This window comes from Nycticebus coucang, chromosome 8 (assembly GCF_027406575.1).
Source record: "Nycticebus coucang isolate mNycCou1 chromosome 8, mNycCou1.pri, whole genome shotgun sequence".
NCBI classification, from domain to species: domain Eukaryota; kingdom Metazoa; phylum Chordata; class Mammalia; order Primates; family Lorisidae; genus Nycticebus; species Nycticebus coucang.
The window spans coordinates 3,152,668-3,171,201 of record NC_069787.1 but is presented as its reverse complement, the minus strand read 5'-3'; the positions used below and the strand labels follow the sequence as shown (position 1 = coordinate 3,171,201).

Here is an 18,534-nt window from a genome sequence, read left to right as displayed (position 1 = left end):
AATGGTGTTTTGCATTTATATGATTTTATTACCAAGAAACTTAACACAGGTATATAGATTTCCTCTTGCTAATATGATTAATCTTTATAGTATCTTGAGGTAACATGTAGTGTAGCAATTGCAGACACCTAAGAAGTGACTTTGTAAGCTCTAACAATGAGTCAGTATGATGTAAGAGGCTATGTACAAAATCCAGCCTGGGTACATCCATATCATGCCAAGAGGACAATTAAAATTGCCATAGGAGGCAAATACTAATATTTTATGACTTGTTTTTTTGTTTACCATCCAAATATAATGTTGCACAATGTGTTTCCTGTTCGTTACAGACCCAATATATAGGAATGGAATGTTCCTAAATATTGTGTTTTATTAAATTGTAGCTGTGTACATTAATGCAATCATAGGGTATGTTCCTAAATATTAAAAGAAAATTTTAAATAGCCAAAGAAAATGAAGGTTATTATGAAATAGAGATATTGGACATATTGTTCTACAGGTCTTTTTGTTTTTGTTTTTTTTTTGAGACAGAGTCTATGTTGTCCTCAGTCAAGTGCTGTGGTGTCACAGCTCGCTGCAACCTCAAACTCTTGGGCTTAAGTGATTCTCTTGCTTCAGCCTCCCAAGTAGCTGGGACTACAGGTGCCCACCACAATGCCCGGCTAGTTTTTTGTTACAGTTGTCGTTGTTTAGCAGGCCCGGGCCAAGTTTGAACCTTCCAGCCTGGGTGTATGTGGCCGGTGCCCACTTTACAGGTTTTAAAAGACTTAAGTGTAGGCTCAGCGCCTGTGGCTCAAGCGGCTAAGAATGCCAGCCACATACACCTAAGCTGACGGGTTTGAATCCAGCCCCGGCCCTGCCAAACAACAATGATGGCTTCAACCAAAAAAATTGCCGGGCGTTGTGGCAGGCGCCTGTAATCCCAGCTACTTGGGAGAGAGGTGGGAGAATCGCTTGAGCCCAGGAGTTGGAGGTTGTTGTGAGCTGTGATGTCACAGCACTCTACCCAGGGGGACAGATTGAGGCTTTGTCTCAAAAAAAAAAAAAAAAAAGACTTAAGTGTAAAGACTGGAAATACAACGCGCTCTTTACTGCTTGGCACTGGGAGTAGGAACAACTAGTGGGTCTTCTCTACCTGGTGTGCAGCTTCCTGTTAATGACTGTTCTTACTAGAGCCAGTCTGAGCTTGAGGCATTATGACCGTCTCCAGAGAAGGTCTATGATGGAATTCACCTGGAGCAGCTCATATGCCCAGTATGCCCTTTGTTACACCTGTTTTAACTAGAGATGTTTGAAAATAGGAAAGGAAAAAGATCACCAAAAGATAAACTGCAGGATGGTATTTAAAGACAGAGGCTCCAATTACAGTCCCTTGCCTGGAGATGTTATATTCCTCTCCTCTAGTGTTCAGTCTCGTGCTTAGCATGGCAGGGGTCACAAAGATGACTGGTCAAGACACATGCTTTGCCTTCAAAGAAGTTGCAGGATAACAAGGGCCATGGGAAATTTTTAAATGTCCTGGGAGAAGATCAGCTAAAATGCTATGGTGAGTCCTTAAAATGGGGACCCGTTGAGCAGCAAAACCTGCCGACTCTTAATTTCCTCTTAAATGCTCAATTGCATAGCACATACTTTACATTTTGCTATTAAATTGAGGTGAGATGATATAAACCCTCCCATTGTTTGTTTTCCCTGCCTGCAGGGAAATTTGTGACTTGACTTGGAAAGTATGCAACTAAGATCAAGGAAAATAATTGATAATTCCTCCTCTTATGTTTGCTTCTGAAACAGAAACAGCTAAAGCAAAATCTTGAAATAGGAGTCAGTAATATTAATAATAGCTAATCATTAATAAATAGGAAGCTGTTAGAACAGTGCCTGACATAAGACAATAACTATTATAGTGTTATCTAGTATGTGTATTTGAGTACTTACTATATGCCAGGCATTGTTTATAACCTCTTCATAAGTTTTCCGAAAACCACTGTGAGATAAGTACTTTTATTATCCCCAAGAGGAAACAGGTTCAGAATTTAAGCAATCTGCCCAAAGTCAGAAAGTGAATAACTGATAGGGCAGTCTTCAAAGGCAAACAGCCCAGGTGCTTAAACACAATACTACTAGCCTCCCAGCATGTGTTGAGGCCTAATCCTATAACATAATACCCCACTGACTCCTTAAAGTGACAGTGTAGTGAGAGTAATATTCAACACTCAAATAATTTAGTGAATGTTCCTTTAGTTAGTTGGTTTCCTCCTCTTTAACCTTGAATCGAAACTCTAATGCAAAGTAAGGTTAGAGAAGAATTTTATTTGAAGATAGTTTTAAAGTTTCAAAGTAAAACAAATCTTTTTTTTTTAACAAGTATAGCATTCATTTTGTGAAAAGGTCATTTTTCTTTTTTTTGAGACAGAGTCTCACTATGTCGCCCTCAGTAGAGGTGTCACAGCTCACAGCAACCTCAAACTCTTGGGCTTAAGCGATTCTCTTGCTGCAGCCTCCCAGGTAGCTGGGACTATTAGAGCTGGGCATTGTGGTGGGCACTTGTAGTCCCAGCAACGTGGAAGGCTAGGCAAGAGAATCACTTAAGCCCAAGAGTTTGAGGTTGCTGTGAGCTGTGATGCCATGGCATTGTTGTTTACAAGGCTGGGGCTGGTGTGGAACCCACCAACCCTAGTGCCTTAAGTTGTTTTTTGAGGGTGAATAATGTGTAAAATTTGATTATGTGGTGTCATAACCTACAAAAATAGTTTTCAAATATTAAAATCAAGTTTTTAAGGTTAAATTGAAACAGATTACTATATGTACTATATGGTAAGTTAGAATCTAATATCTAGAACTGTAATACTCTAGAACCTCAGAGTATTTAGTCTATTTCCTTCATTTTAAATGAGAAAAGAGGACCTATCAAGTTGCACAGTTTCTTATTTATTTTTTATTCAGAGTTTCTACAAATCCCAAACAGAGCAGATGATTTTAACGTGAACTAAACTAGGGTGCCATCCACACCTCATGGGGGTTTAGTACCTGATTAATCTAATTAATTGCAGGGGGTGGGGGAGGGAGGTAAGAAAAGGAGAGTCCAGATCTTATACTATGCATTTGTTCTTTGTGTCTCCAGCCTTTTTGTCTGGAATTAAACACAAATGGCCATCCTAATGTATACATGAGTCGCTTGTGAGTTTGGCAAGGATAATTCAGTATTTTTCAATCTTGAGAAATGTGTTAAAACCTCAATTTATGAAACATTAACTTTAGAATCTAAACTATGAAAATGTCTTTCAATTAACTATAAAAGAGAACATTTGTGTTTATACTTGGCCAAAGAATGGTTTTTAGATAATGTAAATTTTACAGATAAAGCTAATGTTCCCTTCAACCACTCTCACCCTGAGTCTCATTTATTTTCCTTCCTCCCAGTATCACGAAAGTGGCGTATATCCTCCTGGTCTATTTTTTAATATTATGTTAAAAATGTATGTGTACATTAGTATATGTATCCATGAGCACAAATATCTGTGATATATATCCCAAACCAAACCTGCACACTTAAAATTTTTACATAAATAGTATCCTATCTGTTGCCTATTGGTTTGTATCCCCTTACAAAAACATAGGATATACAAAGCAGGGACTTTGTATTGCTTTGTTTTCTTTTTCTTTTTTTCTTTTTTTTTTAGAAAGAGTCTCCCGGGTGGCACCTGTGTGGCTCAAGGAGTAGGGTGCCGGTCCCATATGCCAGAGGTGGTGGATTCAAACCCAGCCCTGGCCCAAAAAAAAACACAAAAAAAAAAAAAAAAGAAAGAAAGAGTCTCCCTTTGTCACTCCGGGTAGAGCGCTGTGGCATCACAGCTCACAGCAACCTCAAACTCTTGGGCTCAAGCAATTCACTTGCCTCAGCCTCCCAACTAGCTGGGACTACAGGTGCCCACCATAAAGCCCAACTATTTTTTTGTTGCAGTTGTCATTGTTGTTTAGCTGGCCCAGGCCAGTTTTGAACCTGCCAGCCCCAGTGTATGTGGCTGTTGCCCTAACCACTGAGTGACAAGCGCCAAGCCCCAGGCTATTTTTAGAGACCAGGTCTTAATCTTGGTCAGGTTGGTCTTGAACCCGTGAGCTCAGGCAATCCACCCTCCTTGGCCTCCCAGAGTGCTAGGGTTACAGGCGTGAGCCACTTGCTTTGTTTTCTGTATACCACTACCTCCTAGAAGAGCTCCTTACACAGAGTAAGCACTCAAATATTTGCTGAATAAACAAATATCAATAGATATCTTGCTTTTTAAATTTAATATTGTGTTTCTAAGATCAATCTATTTGCATATATACACACATTATCTAGTTCATTACTTTTTTTTTGAGACAAAGTCTGACTTTGTCACCCTCAGTAGAGTGCTGTGACATCACAGCTCGCAGAAACCTCCAACTCCTGGGCTTAGGCGATTCTCTTGCCTCAGCCTCCCGAGTAGCTGGGACTACAGGTGCCCACCACAACGTCTGGCTATTTTTTTGCAGTTTGGCCGGGGCCAGGTTTGAACTTGCCACCCTCAGTATATGGGGCCAGCACCCTAGTTCATTACTTTTTACTGCTACGTATTATAAATAAACAACGTTTCATTTATCTGTCCTCCATTAGAAGATATTTATGTTATTTCTACTCTTGTGTTATTATAAACAGTGTTATAATAAGCACCCTTCTGTGCAAATCCCTTCAGGCCCACATGGAGAATTTCTCTAGGATATAGACCCCCAGAAGGAGAATAGTGAGCAATGAAGGGAAGGATTTTAAATTTCACTGGTTGCCTGTCATGTTACTCTCGAAAGTGGTCATACCAAATTATATTCCAAACAGCGATGGATGAAGTTACCATGTTTCTCTTATCTTTGCCAATATTTTATACTGTGAGGTTTTTCTTTTTCCTTTCTTTCTTTTTTTTTTTTTTTAGAAAGGAGGTCTTACTCTGGCTCAGGCTGGTCTCAAACTGCTGAGCTCCAGTTATCCACCTGCCTCAGCCTCCCAGAGTGCTGGAATTACAGGCGTGAGGAACCACAACAGGCCTTACTGTAAGATTTTTCAATGTTTTTGTCAATCTGATGGGCACAACATGGGGTCTGTTTATTTAAAGTTTTACTGAGATAATTGTAGAATCATATGCACATTATCAGATTCATATGTAGTGGAAAGAAATAATACAGAGAAGTCCCACATACCTTTTACCCAGTTTCCTTCAGTAGTAACATCTTTCAAAAGTATAATCACAACCAAGATAGTGAAATTAGTACAGTACACCAATTTTATTCAGATGTCCCCCATTTTACTTATACTCACGTACATGCCTGTGTGCATTTCGTTCTATACAATTTAATCTCATATCTAGGTCTGTGGATCCACCCAAGAAACAAAACAGTTTCAAAACAATGATCATGGGCGGCACCTGTGGCTCAAAGGAGTAGGGCGCTGGCCCCATATGCTGGAGGTGGCGGATTCAAACCCAGCCCTGGCCAAAAACTGTAAAAAAAAAAAAAAAAAAAAAGTTGGGCATTGTGGTGGGCACCTGTAGTCCCAGCTACTTGGGAGGCTGAGGCAAGAGAATCGCTTACGCCCAAGAGTTTGAGGTTGCTGTGAGCTGTGACTCCACGGCACTCTGTTGAGGGTGACACAGTGGGACTCTGTCTCAAAACAAAAACCAATCATGTCCATTGCCCATTTTTTATAGCCACACCTCCTTCCCTGTCCTCTCGACTCCTCGTTCTCCATATCCAAAATGTCCCTTCAAAAATGTTACCTAAATGGGATTGTGCAGTATGTAACCTTTAAAAATTGGCTTTTCTTCACTCACCATGTTCCCTGGATGTCATCGAAGTTGTCACATGTATCAGCAGAACATTCCTTTTATTGCTGGTATTCTACGGTGCAGATGAGCCGCGCTTTGTTTAACCATCACTCATTAAATGACCCCTGTGCTATTTCCAGGTTTCAGTTATTACAAATAAACCTGCTTGCTATGAACACCAATACACAGATTTTTGTGTGAACGTAAATTCCCACATGGTTTCTCCTTTTTCCAATTGGCATTTCCAGGTTCCCAGTGGGCTGAGCATCTCTTCATGTGCTCAGAGGCCATCAACCTTCCGCTTTCAAAAAGGGCCTGTTGTGCTGATCTCGTCCAGTGAACTGTGAGTCTTCCCTTGCGACTTTATAAGAGTTCCTTACACCTTTTGGGCCTCTGTCCTTTGTCAATGACAAGAGATGACACGTGTTGGTGTTTTGGTGATCATTGCTTCTCAAAGTGCTGCAAAGTTTAGGAACTGATGATTTCTGAAACTTGGGTGTGAATCATTGCTGCAGTGATCGAGAGTTTCCTTCCGGGCCACCCATACTGCTGAGCTTAGGGACATTATAGCTCCCCCAGTCAGTAGCATTTCCTTTGTATCTGTCAGTGTCAGTGATACCCTTTAAGTGGTGACAGGTTAGGTGCCAGGTAAGAGCACGTCAAAACTTCTACCAGCTTGAGAGTAGATCATGAGCCCTTTGATTTACTTTCAACCAATCTTTTGCCTCAATTTTTTGGAGTATCATATACATTTATTGCATTATAAAACCAGCCATGTTTTCTAGCATTTTTTAATCAGTCCTTGGAAACTGCTGACATCATGATGTACTCCTTCCCTGGTGTTTTCATTTTCCCCAGCACTGCAGCCAGAATTTAGAATCCTGACTCACCCTTCAACTAGCCACAGAGAATGCTGATTATTCCGATTCGGTCAATGCAAGTGACTTTGAAAGCTGTTAATAGCTTGCGGACAAGCCAAAGCCAGTACAATTTCAGATTAATAGTCAGGCTTTTTCTTTTCCTACTTTTTCATCAACTCAGCTGCTGCTGCTTTCTCCCTTGACGAAAGCGGAAGCCACAGTTCTGCAGTCTTGGTCATAAAACTGTGGGTTGTACAAGCTGGCACGGTCAATTCTGTCCTACGGAGCTCGGTGAATTGTCCTTCTGATCTGCACTGACAGAGCCCGTCTGTGGCTTAGTGCTGACCGTGAAACAGTCCTCTGGCTGAGCTAACAATTCAAAATTCAGCTCTCATTTTAATGTTACCTTAAGAAACTGTCACTGGCCAAAATTACCTGGAGTGGCTTACTTACATGAATTTTGTAATTTCCCAGACTACCCATGAAGAAAATGATATAGAAAGTTTCTTGTAATTTTTCTTCAAACCACAGCAAAAATATGAAAGCAAGTACTAGGATTTCTAGGAGCATGGAATTTATACCTCTTCCACACACACAGTGTTAACGAAAATAAGCTGTGGGTATTTTCAGAGGGCGGTGGTGAGGATTAAAAAGGTATAACACATGAAAATGCTTTGTGAATTCCAAAACGTTTTACCAAGGTAGAAGATTACGAAGATGGACTTCTGTAACCTTATCCACCTCTGTCATGAAACTCCTTTTCTGATTTATTACATATAACTGATTTATTACATATAAAAAATATTATTGACATGTGAATAGGTGATCATAGAATTTCTATTGTATCTGAAGAATGAAAGTATTTTTTTCTTTTTTAGATTTTGGCTTCCCCATTGGATGTAATGGTCTCTAAGAACTAAAACTGACTCTAAATGTCACTGATGTTGAAGCTTTATCCCAAATGAAGTTCACTTTGGGTGATACAGAATACAAAGAGCTTTGGACAAAACTGAAATGGGTTGGTTAACCCTTTCTTGTGTATCCCTTTTTCTTCCTTTTGGACACTTCACATACACATCTACACAACCCAGGTCATTGCTGGGAACTTTATGGTTTGCTCATAAAAATTCTACCACAATTTACTGAGAGAGAGTTTCCAATCTTTGTTGTCTTACTTAGTCCTTACGGAAACCTCACGGATGCGATGCACAATGTCTTTAAGCAGGATGTACAAGGTCAGACAATAAGTTCTCCAACTCCTCCTAGAATAAGTGCTATATACCTCATTGCCGAAAACATGTTTCGCCATGGTCATCTTCAAAGTCCTGCCCTTAGCCATCTGGTCACTGCCGTAGGATATTCAGCGATCATAGGTATTTAAGTGGAGGCATTAGCATCCAAGCCTAGTGTTTTTCACAGGGTGGGGTGCACAGAATGCTTTTGGGTGGTACCGCAGAACATCAACTAAAGTTGCATCATATGGTGATAAAATCTCATTTCAAATCTCTTTCAGTCTCTCAAATTATCTCAAAGAAAAGGTCTCCATTTGATGTTAACCAGCTTTTAACTCCTCTACGACACCGTCTTTAACATTTTTTTCTTTTTTTGCAGACAGAGTATCACTATGTCGCCCTGGGTAGAGTGCTGTGGCATCACAGCTCACAGCAACCTCAAACTCTTGGGCTTACGTGATTCTCTTGCCTCAGCCTCCCAAGTAGCTGGAACTACAGGCACCTGTCAGAATGCTCGGCTGTTTTTTTGTTGTGGTTGTCATTGTTTAGCAGGCCCGGCTGGGTTCCTGTGTATGTTGTCGATGCCCTAACCACTGAGCTACAGGTGCCAAGCCCATATTTAACATTCTTAACCAGAAGACCATAGGTGAAATCTCAGTCATCATCTTGTTATAACATGGTACTCGTATACAAGTTACACTGTTTTTTCACTTGTATTGTAATTAAAGATTCCTTTTAAAACACAAGTAAATTGTAGGTTGACTTAAAATATGAAAAAAATTAAGAAAAGAAATATGGGTAGATGAAGCACCATATGATGTAAATATTCACAGAGATGGTACACAACGTCAGGTGGATGTGGCAAAAACTGAGTTGATGGCGTCCAAGTGGAGCAAGTGTGGTAATTCATTGAAATCCAAAAGAAAGGGTCAGGAGAAGTGGCTCACGCCTATAATCCTGGCACTCTGGGAGGCTGAGGTGGGTGGATTGCTTCAGCTCAGGAGTTTGAGACCAGCCTGAGCAAGAGCGGGACCCCATCTCTACTAAAAATAGAAAAACTAGCCGGGTATTGTGGTGGGCATCTGTAGTCTCAGCTACTGAGGAGGCTGAGGCAGGAGGATCTCTTGAACCCAAGAATTTAAAGTTGCTGTGAACTATAATGCATAGCACTCTGCAGAGTGAGACTGTCTCAAACAAAAATAAATAAATAAATAAAACCCAGAGGAATGTTTCATGGGGGAAAAAGAGGGCAGTACGTGGGGTTAGCATTTTCAGGGTCTCTCCACATATTCGTATCTGCCTTTGGTCTCTTACAGGCTGGAGGGTCAGCTATCAGAGTGATTCGTATGTTTAAGTTACGTAGGAAGGAAAGGTTCTCAGGAAATACACTATTGCCATTAAAAGTAAAGTTTCCGCCCTTGAATAGGGCAAGAACTCTGTAGACTCTTCATAATACCTTGGCCAGCTATCCTTCAGATTAACAATGATTTTGAATTAAGGGATAGGGGCAGGAAGGGGACAGAAAAGTTCCTGCTTCCTATTTCTTCTGTGTGTCCAGTTAGAACAGATGACCCTGGTCGAGTGCAGGGCCAGCTCCTGGGACATGTGAATTATCTGCACACTGACATTGGGGCAAGATTTTACTGCTGGCTTGCTATTCTGGGGACACTGTGGGGCTGTCTGGCCGTGGCTGGAGAAGGGAGTAAAGTGCTAACAGAAGGGACATTTGAGAATTTCAGCACCTCCATGCTGGGTATGTCTGAAAAATCCGATACAGATGGCAGGTCTGCATTAGCTAACTTAGTCACAGGCAGCATCCCAAGTTCAGAACAACAGTTGGACATTGTGTGTGGTTGCACACCCTTGATCAACAGAGGATTGGAAGAATGACAGGAGGAGTAAGCCCCGGGGTTGATCCTGACTGGGACTCAGGGAGACCTGAGGCACCGTGGAGGGTGGAATGTGCCTTTGATTTCGGTCTCTCTTCAATTTTCCAACTCCCTTGCCCTTCTTACCTTAGCTTTCCCATGCTTTTAGGTCATGGTCCCAGCTGAATAAGAACCAATAAATAATTTCCCTTTGAGAGGTTAGAGGGATGCTGGCCAAAGTCTTAGCTTTCCCATGGTTTCTTCCATGAGTCTTGAAAACTCCATTTACCCCTGATGGCAGATCTCATAGAGGAACTAACGAAATGCATTCTCCTCGAGGTTCCTCATGTCACACCCACCGACCCTTACTCACTTTTTCCTTCTACTCACCTTTCTATAGCTCTACATAAAGCTATTATATAGGATATAAAGGATGAAACTATGGTTTAAGTTTCACCGTAGGAAAAACGATAACTTCGAAAATTAAAATCATAGGAGGTCCTTAAAAACAAATTTCATAGTTTCATTATAGGTTTTTGTATTACAGACCCTACAAGGTCAAGGGTAGGCAAAGCCTTACTTACTTTCATAGTCCTAGTATCTAATAAGTAACTGGAGCACAGGCCTTCAACGAATTATTATCATTTAAACTTTGGGTGATTTTAATTTTTTTCTTTGTGCTTTCTCTCTCTTTTTTTTAATTTTCACATATACATGTGTTCATTAGGCTTCCACTTTTTGAATTATCATTATTATTATTTTTTTTTTTTTTATTTTTTAGAGACAGAGTTTATCACCCTCGGTAGAGTGCCGTGACATCACAGCTCACAGCAACCTCCAACTCCTGGGTTTAGGCGATTCTCTTGCCTCAGCCTCCCAAGTAGCTGGGACTACAGGCGCCTGCCACAACACCCAGCTATTTTTTTGTTGCAATTTGGCCGGGGCTGGGTTTAGAACCCACCACCCTCGGTATATGGGGCCGGCACCCTACTCACTGAGCCACAGGCGCCGCCCCAACTTTTTGAATTATTATTTTTTTAACAATTATTTTGAGACTGAGTCTCACTTTGTCACCCTTGCTAGAGTACCATGGCATCACAGCTCACAGCAACCTCAAACTCTTGGACTTAAGTGATTCTCTTGCCTCAGCCTCCCTAGTAGCTGAGACTACAGGCGCCCACCACAACACCTGGCTATTTTTAGAGACGAGGTCTCTCTCTGGCTCAGGCTGGTCTCAAACCCATGAGCTCAGGCAATCCACCCGCCTCTGCCTCCCAGGGTGTTAAGATTACAGGCACAAGTCACTGCACCTGGCCCCAAAGAATTATTATTGAATGACTATTTCATTTTCCCTCTTGGCATCACACCTGACATTGCCCAATGTGTTCAATATGTTCCTAAAAGCCAATATTTATTATATTGCACTTGAGAGTCACTAAGACAAGGCATTTTCCACAGGCTTTTCCTGTTTTTTAAGTACCTTCTAACCTTGATTTGCTGGTGACAACAGTTGGCTTGTGTTTTATGCCACCCTTGCAATGGTAAACAGAATCCGGAATTTCCAGAATCTGTGTTAATACAAATAGTTTTTAAGTGGAACTACCATACAATGGGAAGGTTGGTACTTAACTCATGAGAGGATTGTGAATTTAAAATAATATGTATATAAAGTACTTTTTATACCGCAAAGTGCTATTCAAATTTATTATCATATCAGAAAACAATCCATAATACTTCACAAAGAGCCATTATTCCAGTCATGTTTACCTTCTGTGACAAAGCAGCCGGTCTCCAGCATTTTCAGTCAGCTAATCATTTTGGCAATATACTTCAAGACTTCCTATCTCAGTCATTCTCACTACCCGAGTCGAGATTTTTACTAGAATTAATGGGAAGAGTAGAGCTACTTTTTTATTTTTTTATTTGTAAAGACAAGACCTCACTCTGTAGTCTAGGCCGGAATGTAGTAATGTTAGTTCATTGCAATCTTGAACTCCTGGGCTCAAGTGGTCATACCTCAGCCTCTTGAGTGGCTGGGACTACAGGCGTTTGCCACCATGCCCAGTGGGACCTGTACTTTTAATTAAATTTTTCGCAGATTAACCAGTGTATTCCACAAGCTGTTCAAATACAACTTGTCTAAACTAGAATATACTTCACTCAGCATATGAGGACAAGCAAGTTCGTGAACTCGTGCTAGAAAAACTGCTGCACACCCCATTGCTGGGCATCACCGGGTCACCTCCAGAGTGACCTCGGGGAGCCGAGCGCCAGCCCCAGCCCCAGCCCCAGTATTACAGAGTCACCTTTGAGTGCTCCCCTCAGGGAGCCGAGCACCAGCCCCAGCCCCAGTATTACAGGATCACCTCCGGAGTGCTCCCCTCAGGGAGCCCAGCACCAGCACCAGCCCCAGTCCACCCTTCAAAGCCATTTCTGGGGCAGCGCCTGTGGTTCAAAGGAGTAGAGCACGGGCCCCACATACCGGAGATGGCGGGTTCAAACCCAGCCCCAGCCAAAAACTGCAAGAAAAAAAAAAAGCCATTTTGGAACTCTTTTTCTAGAATAGCCATCTGAGCTGTTGTCATACAAGGTCTGACAATTAACTTCACAAACTCATCCTAGCACATGTGCTCGGAAGGGTGGACTGGGCGCTGCCATCAGCGCAGAGCTTCCCAAGGGGAGCACATGGAAGGTGACCGTAGTGACATTCAGCAATGAGGTATGCAGCACTTTGTCTAGGGGAGTTCATGAACTTAATTGTCAGACCTCATACAAACAAACAAAACAAAATCTACTTCCCATTTTAAAGCCTCTGTCGGTCACAACCCATCTGCTAGTCCGGATGAGAAGCCCTAGAGTCATCTATGGCCCACCTCCAATTCCTTCATCAAACACCTTGTAAGATGTCGTGCTTAGCACTGAGGATGTAAAGTTGAGGAGACAGGCCAGAGAAGGGGGGTGTCTATGGATGGAAGGGAATAGGTATTTACAGAATAATATTTACAAATGTTATATCAGACATGTGTAAAATGCTGCACCACCTCATTTAAGCTGTACACCAACCTTGTAAAACAGGTGGTACCTTTTTAAATAACAGCTTTATTGAGATATAATTGACATGCCATAAAAGTCACCCTTAAAAGACAACTTTTTGTCTGTTTGTTTTTCTGGAGACAGAGTCTTACTCCGTCATCCTGGGTAGAGTGCAGTGGCGTCACAGCTCACAGCAACCTCAAACTCTTGGGCTCAAACAATCCTCTTGCCTCAGCCTCATGAGTAGCTGGGATTACAAGTGCCTGCCACAATGCCCGGCTAGTTTTTCTTTTTCTTCCTTTTTTTTTTTTTTTGTTGCCCTTGGTAGAGTGCCATGGCATTACAGCTCACAGCAACCTCCAGCTCTTGGGCTTAAGCGATTCTCTTGCCTCAGCCTCCCGAGTAGCTGGGACTACAGGCACCCACCACAAGACTCGGGGATTTTTTTTGTTGCATTTGGCCAGGGCCGGGTTTGACCCCGCCACCCTCAGTATTTGGAGCCAGCGCCCTACTCACTGAGCCACAGGCACCGCCCCGGCTACTTTTTTCTATTTTTAGTAGAGACCAGGTCGCCCTATTGTTCAGGCTGGTCTCAAATTCCTCAAACAATTCACCTGCCTCGGCCTCCCGGAGTGCTAGATTATAGGTATGAGCCATCTTGCCCAGCCAAAAGATGACTTTAAAAAAATGCACAACATGGCTCGGTACCTGTGGCTCAAGCTGCTAAGGCGACAGCCACATACACCTCAGCTGGCTGGTTCAAATCCAGCCAGGGCCCACCAAACAACAATGATGGCTGCAACCAAAAAATAGCTGGGTGTTGTGGTGGGCGCTGTAGTCCCAGCTACTTGGGAGGCGGAGGCAGGAGACTCCCTTGAGCCCAGGAATTGGAGGTTGCTGTGAGCTGTGATGCCACAGCACTCTACTCAGGGCAACAGTTTGAGTCTCTGTCTCAAAAAAACAAACAAAAAAAAAACACAACATTGGTGGCCCCTGTGGCTCAGTGGGCAGGGTGCAGACCCCACATACTGAAGGTGGCGAGTTCAAACCTTGTGCCCCAGCCTCCCAAGTAGCTGAGACTACAGGCGCCTGCCACAATACCTGGCTATTTTTTGGTTGTAGTTGTCATTGTTTGGCAGGCCTGGGCTGGGTTCAAACCCACCAGCCTCAGTGTGTGTGGCCGGCGCCCTAACCACTGAGCTTCAGGCACCAAGCCAGGTGTTGTATACATTATGGGTTTGGACAAATGTATAATGACAGGTGTCCACAACTATAGTATCACACAGCACAGTGTCACTACTACCAAAAAACCTCTGTGCTCTGCCTATTCATCCCTTCTTCTCCCCTAACCCCTGGCAAGCATGGTTTTTACTGTCCTGTAGTTTTGCCTTTCCAGAGTGTTATAAGCTGGAATCAGACAGTATGTAGCCTTTTCAGATTGGCTTCATGCAGGTAGTAATATCCATGTTTTTCCTGTTCAATATTTCATACTTTAGTCCTTGTATTAATAGGTTAAGAAAGTAAAATTTCCCCAAATACTGATTCATAGGTAACATGTACAAGTGGTACACAAAAAGTTCAGTTTCACAAAGAGTACCATTCAATGATTTAAATGCAATTGTAATTGTTATTTTAAGCTAAATGCAGTAATAATTTGATAAGGTACATACACACGAAACCCATATATCCTGAACTACAAAAGTGCTTTCCATGGTACTGTAACTCAAATCCGTCCCTCTAAATGGTAATTTTCTACTGGTAAAATTTTCCCAGTGTTTTTCTTTTCATATGGCCCTTTTCTGAGCCAATTTAACCTATATTTTGTTTCATTTTGATTAATCTTGAATGCAACATAAAAATATAGAGGTAAAAATAAACTTTGTGTAAGAAAACTAAAAAAAAAAAAAAAGGCAGGCTTAGCGCCTGTGGTTCAGGCAGCTAAGGCACCAGCCACATACACCTGAGCTGGTGGGTTCGAATCCAGCCTGGGCCCGCCAAACAACAATGACAGTTGCAACCAAAAAAGAGCCGGGCGTTGTGGTGGGCGCCTGTAGTCCCAGCTACTTGGGAGGTGGAGGCAGGAGAATCGCTTGAGCCCAGGAGTTGGAGGTTGCTGTGAGCTGTGATGCCACAGCACTCTACCCAGGGGGACAGCTTGAGGCTCTGTCTCAAAAAAAATAAATAAATAAAAGGCAGTTTCCATAGACAAACATGGTTTTCATCATGTATATGTTTCCACAATGAACAAGTACTTACAAATTTGTGAATAAAAACTTCCCTAAATGCTTATCTTGCCATCAATGCCATTCAACACTTATTTTAGAAGCTTTAATCTGATCTGGAGAAATGAGTTCTCCCGAACTTAACAAACGGTATATTATAATCCCCAAAGGTTTCAAATCAAAAAAGCCTTCCAACATGGAAGCATTCACATGAAACTTTATTTCTCCAAAAAAAGTAAAATCATTCTTGTTATCTGAAGACAAGAATATTAAAAGAAATTAGCTTTTAAAACAGATAAACATCTTTAACAAAAACCCAGTATTTTCCTATATCATCTCTTTAAAATAAAGATAGGCCAGGTGCAGTGGCTCACGCCTGAACTCACAGGTTCGAGACCAGCCTGAGCCAGAGCAAGACCCTGCCTCTAAAAATAGCCAGGCCTTGTGGCAGGCACCTGTAATCCCAGCTACTGTGGATGCTGAAGCAAGAGAATCACTTGAGCCCTGGAGACTAAGGTTCTGTGAGCTATGACGCCAGGGCGACAAAGTGAAACTCTGTCTCAAAAAAATAAAAATAAACATAAAGGGGGGCAGCGCCTGTGGCTCAGTGGAGTAGGGCGCTGGCCCCATATGCCAGAGGTGGTGGTTCAAGCCCAGCCCCAGCCAAAAACTGCAAAATAAATAAATAAATAAACAAACAAACATAAAGATAAAAATAAAAGAAAGATAAAAAAAGTTCACTACAATCATCTCCCAGACTACTTTTATATAAAAACTTCAGAATACATAAAGCACATTTCACCTATCATAGTCAAAGATGCCATTTAGATTTCACACATTAAACAGCTACAGTATAGCTTACAATGGCATAAATACATCTAACACAACTACCCTGTTTCCTCGAAAATAAGACATCCTCCGAAAATAAGACCTACTTACAGGAAAGATAAGACATCCCCTGAAAATAAGACCTAGCGCATCTTTGGGAGCACACCTTCGGGGAAACAGGGTATTAATATCTCAACCTTTGTTAATAGTCAGAAAGAACTGCCTGGTTGGAAAGATACTTTATGTGTGGTCATTAAAACTCAATAAGTAATTCAAGTATGGTCATATAAAGGCAGGCAATTAATCCAATATCACTATAAAACCAAAGGCATGAAAATAAAGGCAAAAAAAAATCTGTTTCTCTAGCTTTCATTTACATGGGTTGATATCAGGACCTCACTGCAGAAAATATACCAATTCTTACATATGGTTTCTTTAGAATATAATGGAGTTTCAGAAACTACAAAAGATGTCAAGGTCCATAGTTTGCTTCATCAAATGCCTTTCTAGTCTGTTTCAATTTTTCATTCATAGTGAGCAAGTCTTTAACCCTAGCAAACTTCCTGGGGTCCTTTCGAATCAAGAAGATGATATCTTCAACTTGTACTCGACCTTGTCTGCCAATAGACAAGGCCTTGTGAGTCATTTCAGTAATGAATTCTATGACAAGGTCTTCAAGAAGCTCTACTGACTCAATATAAGGATTCAGGCCATCTCCAAAACCATTCATCATAATCTCAATTCTTTAGAAAAAAGCCTCTTTCTTTTATCCTATCTGCCTTCTGTATCTCCTTCAATTTCTTCATTTTCTTCCTTAAAAGCAGGGTCTTCCTCCTCAAACACCATCCCACCAGCCCAGTAATATCCATTTTTATAACATGCATTTATTGTTCCTCTGTGTATTTTTATGGCTGGATAGCTCGTTTCTTTTTTAGCGCCAAATAATAGTCTATTGTCTGTTTGTACCACTTGCTGGAGGGATATCTTGGTGGCTTCCAAGTTTTGACAATCAAGGATAAACTTGCTGTAAACATTGGGTGCAGATTTTTGTGTGATCATGAGCTTTCGACTCACTTGGGTAAATAATTATTGTGCTAATAAATAGCACAACTGCTGGTTCATGTAGTAAGAGTATGTTTAATTTTTGTAACAAATCACCAAGCTATCTTCCAAAGTGTCTGTACCACTTTGCCTTCCCACCAACAATGAATTAGAGCTTCTGTTGTTCTGCGTCCTTGCCAGCATTTGGTGTTGTCAGTGTTCTAGATTTTACCATCTCAATAGGTGTAGAGTAGAATCTCATTTTTGTTTTATTTGCAATTCCCTAATGCAGTTGCCCACACTGTTGCCATGACATCACCACAATCTCAAACTCCTGGGCCCAAGCGATTCTCCTCTTCAGCCTCCTGGGTAGCTGGGACTACAGGTGCCTGCCACCATGTCTGGCTAATTTTCCTTTTCATTTTCATAGAGACAGGGACCTCAGGCTGGTCTCAAACTCCTGACCGCAAGCGATCCTTCTGTCTCAGCCTACCAGAGTGCTGGGATTACAGGCATGAACCACCACGCCCAGCCCCCTTATCCTATAAATGGACAGTTTCTGTTGCTTACAGACTCAGAACTGTAACTGAGTGTTCTACCCAGGCTGAAGGAGCATAGCTTTCGGGAACAGAACATGGTTTGAATCAGGAGTTTATCTTGGGGCAAGTCCTTCAACTTCTGTGAGCTCAGATTTCTCGCCTCCAAAACACAGGTCATCATCCTATGACTTTGCGAGGTTTAAAGGAAATGAGGTAATGAATGTAAAAATGGTCAGCTACAACCTGGTATTTAGTGGCCACTAGATAAATATTAGTTCTATCTCCCCCTGTATACCTCTATTATATGAAAAACAAAAGAAGTATTTCTTGGCATGAAAAGTGTTGGATTATACACAGTTTGAGTAGGTATGAATAACCACTAGGCAAATTATAATCAAAATCATTACACTAGGAAAGCCGATGTTTTTATTTTTTTTACTTTTTAAAAAACTTTAATTAATTAATTAATTTTATTTATTTTGAGACAGAGTCTCACTCTATCACCCCTGGGTAGACTGCCTTGCATCACAGCTCACAGCAACCTCAAAACCCTTGGGCTCCAGTGATCCTCTTGCTGCAGCCTCCCAAGTATCTGGGACTATAGGCACCCACCACGACACCCTGCTATATATACATATTTTTTTAGAGATGAGATCTCGAGTTTGCTCAGACTGGTCTCGAACTCCTGAGTTCAAGCAATCCTCCCTCCTCAGCCTCCCAGAGTGCTAGGATTACAGGTATGAGCCAGTTTCACCCAGCCAATTGAAACCTTTTTAAAAAGTGTATAATTAAAAAAAAAAAAGTGTATAATTAGGGTGGCGCCTGTGGCTCAGTGAGTAAGGCACTGACCCCATATACCAAGGGTGGCAGGTTCCAGCCCAGCCCCAGCCAAACTGCAACAAAAAAATAGCTGGGCATTGTGGTGGGTGCCTGTAGTCCCAGCTACTCGGGAGGCTGAGGCAAGAGGATCGCCTAAGCCCAAGAGCTGGAGGTTGCTGTGAACTATGATGCCATAGCACTCTACCAAGTGCAACAAAGTGAGACTCTGTCTCCAAAAAAAAAAAAAAATTTTAAAAAGTG

The 18,534-nt window shown here is 41.7% G+C and overlaps 1 long non-coding RNA gene and 1 pseudogene across 1 annotated transcript; one reads left to right on the top strand and one right to left on the bottom strand.

Moving 5' to 3' along the window:
- Positions 1–1,407: 1,407 nt before the first annotated feature.
- LOC128592436 (uncharacterized) lies at positions 1,408–8,567 on the top strand. The gene is made up of 3 exons (XR_008381867.1): positions 1,408–1,546; positions 6,080–6,174; positions 7,570–8,567. It is a non-coding gene; the product is annotated as an uncharacterized LOC128592436 (long non-coding RNA).
- A 7,779-nt stretch (positions 8,568–16,346) lies between these two features.
- On the bottom strand, positions 16,347–16,720 carry LOC128592397 (transcription initiation factor TFIID subunit 13-like; annotated as a pseudogene).
- Between the last annotated feature and the right edge of the window lie 1,814 nt (positions 16,721–18,534).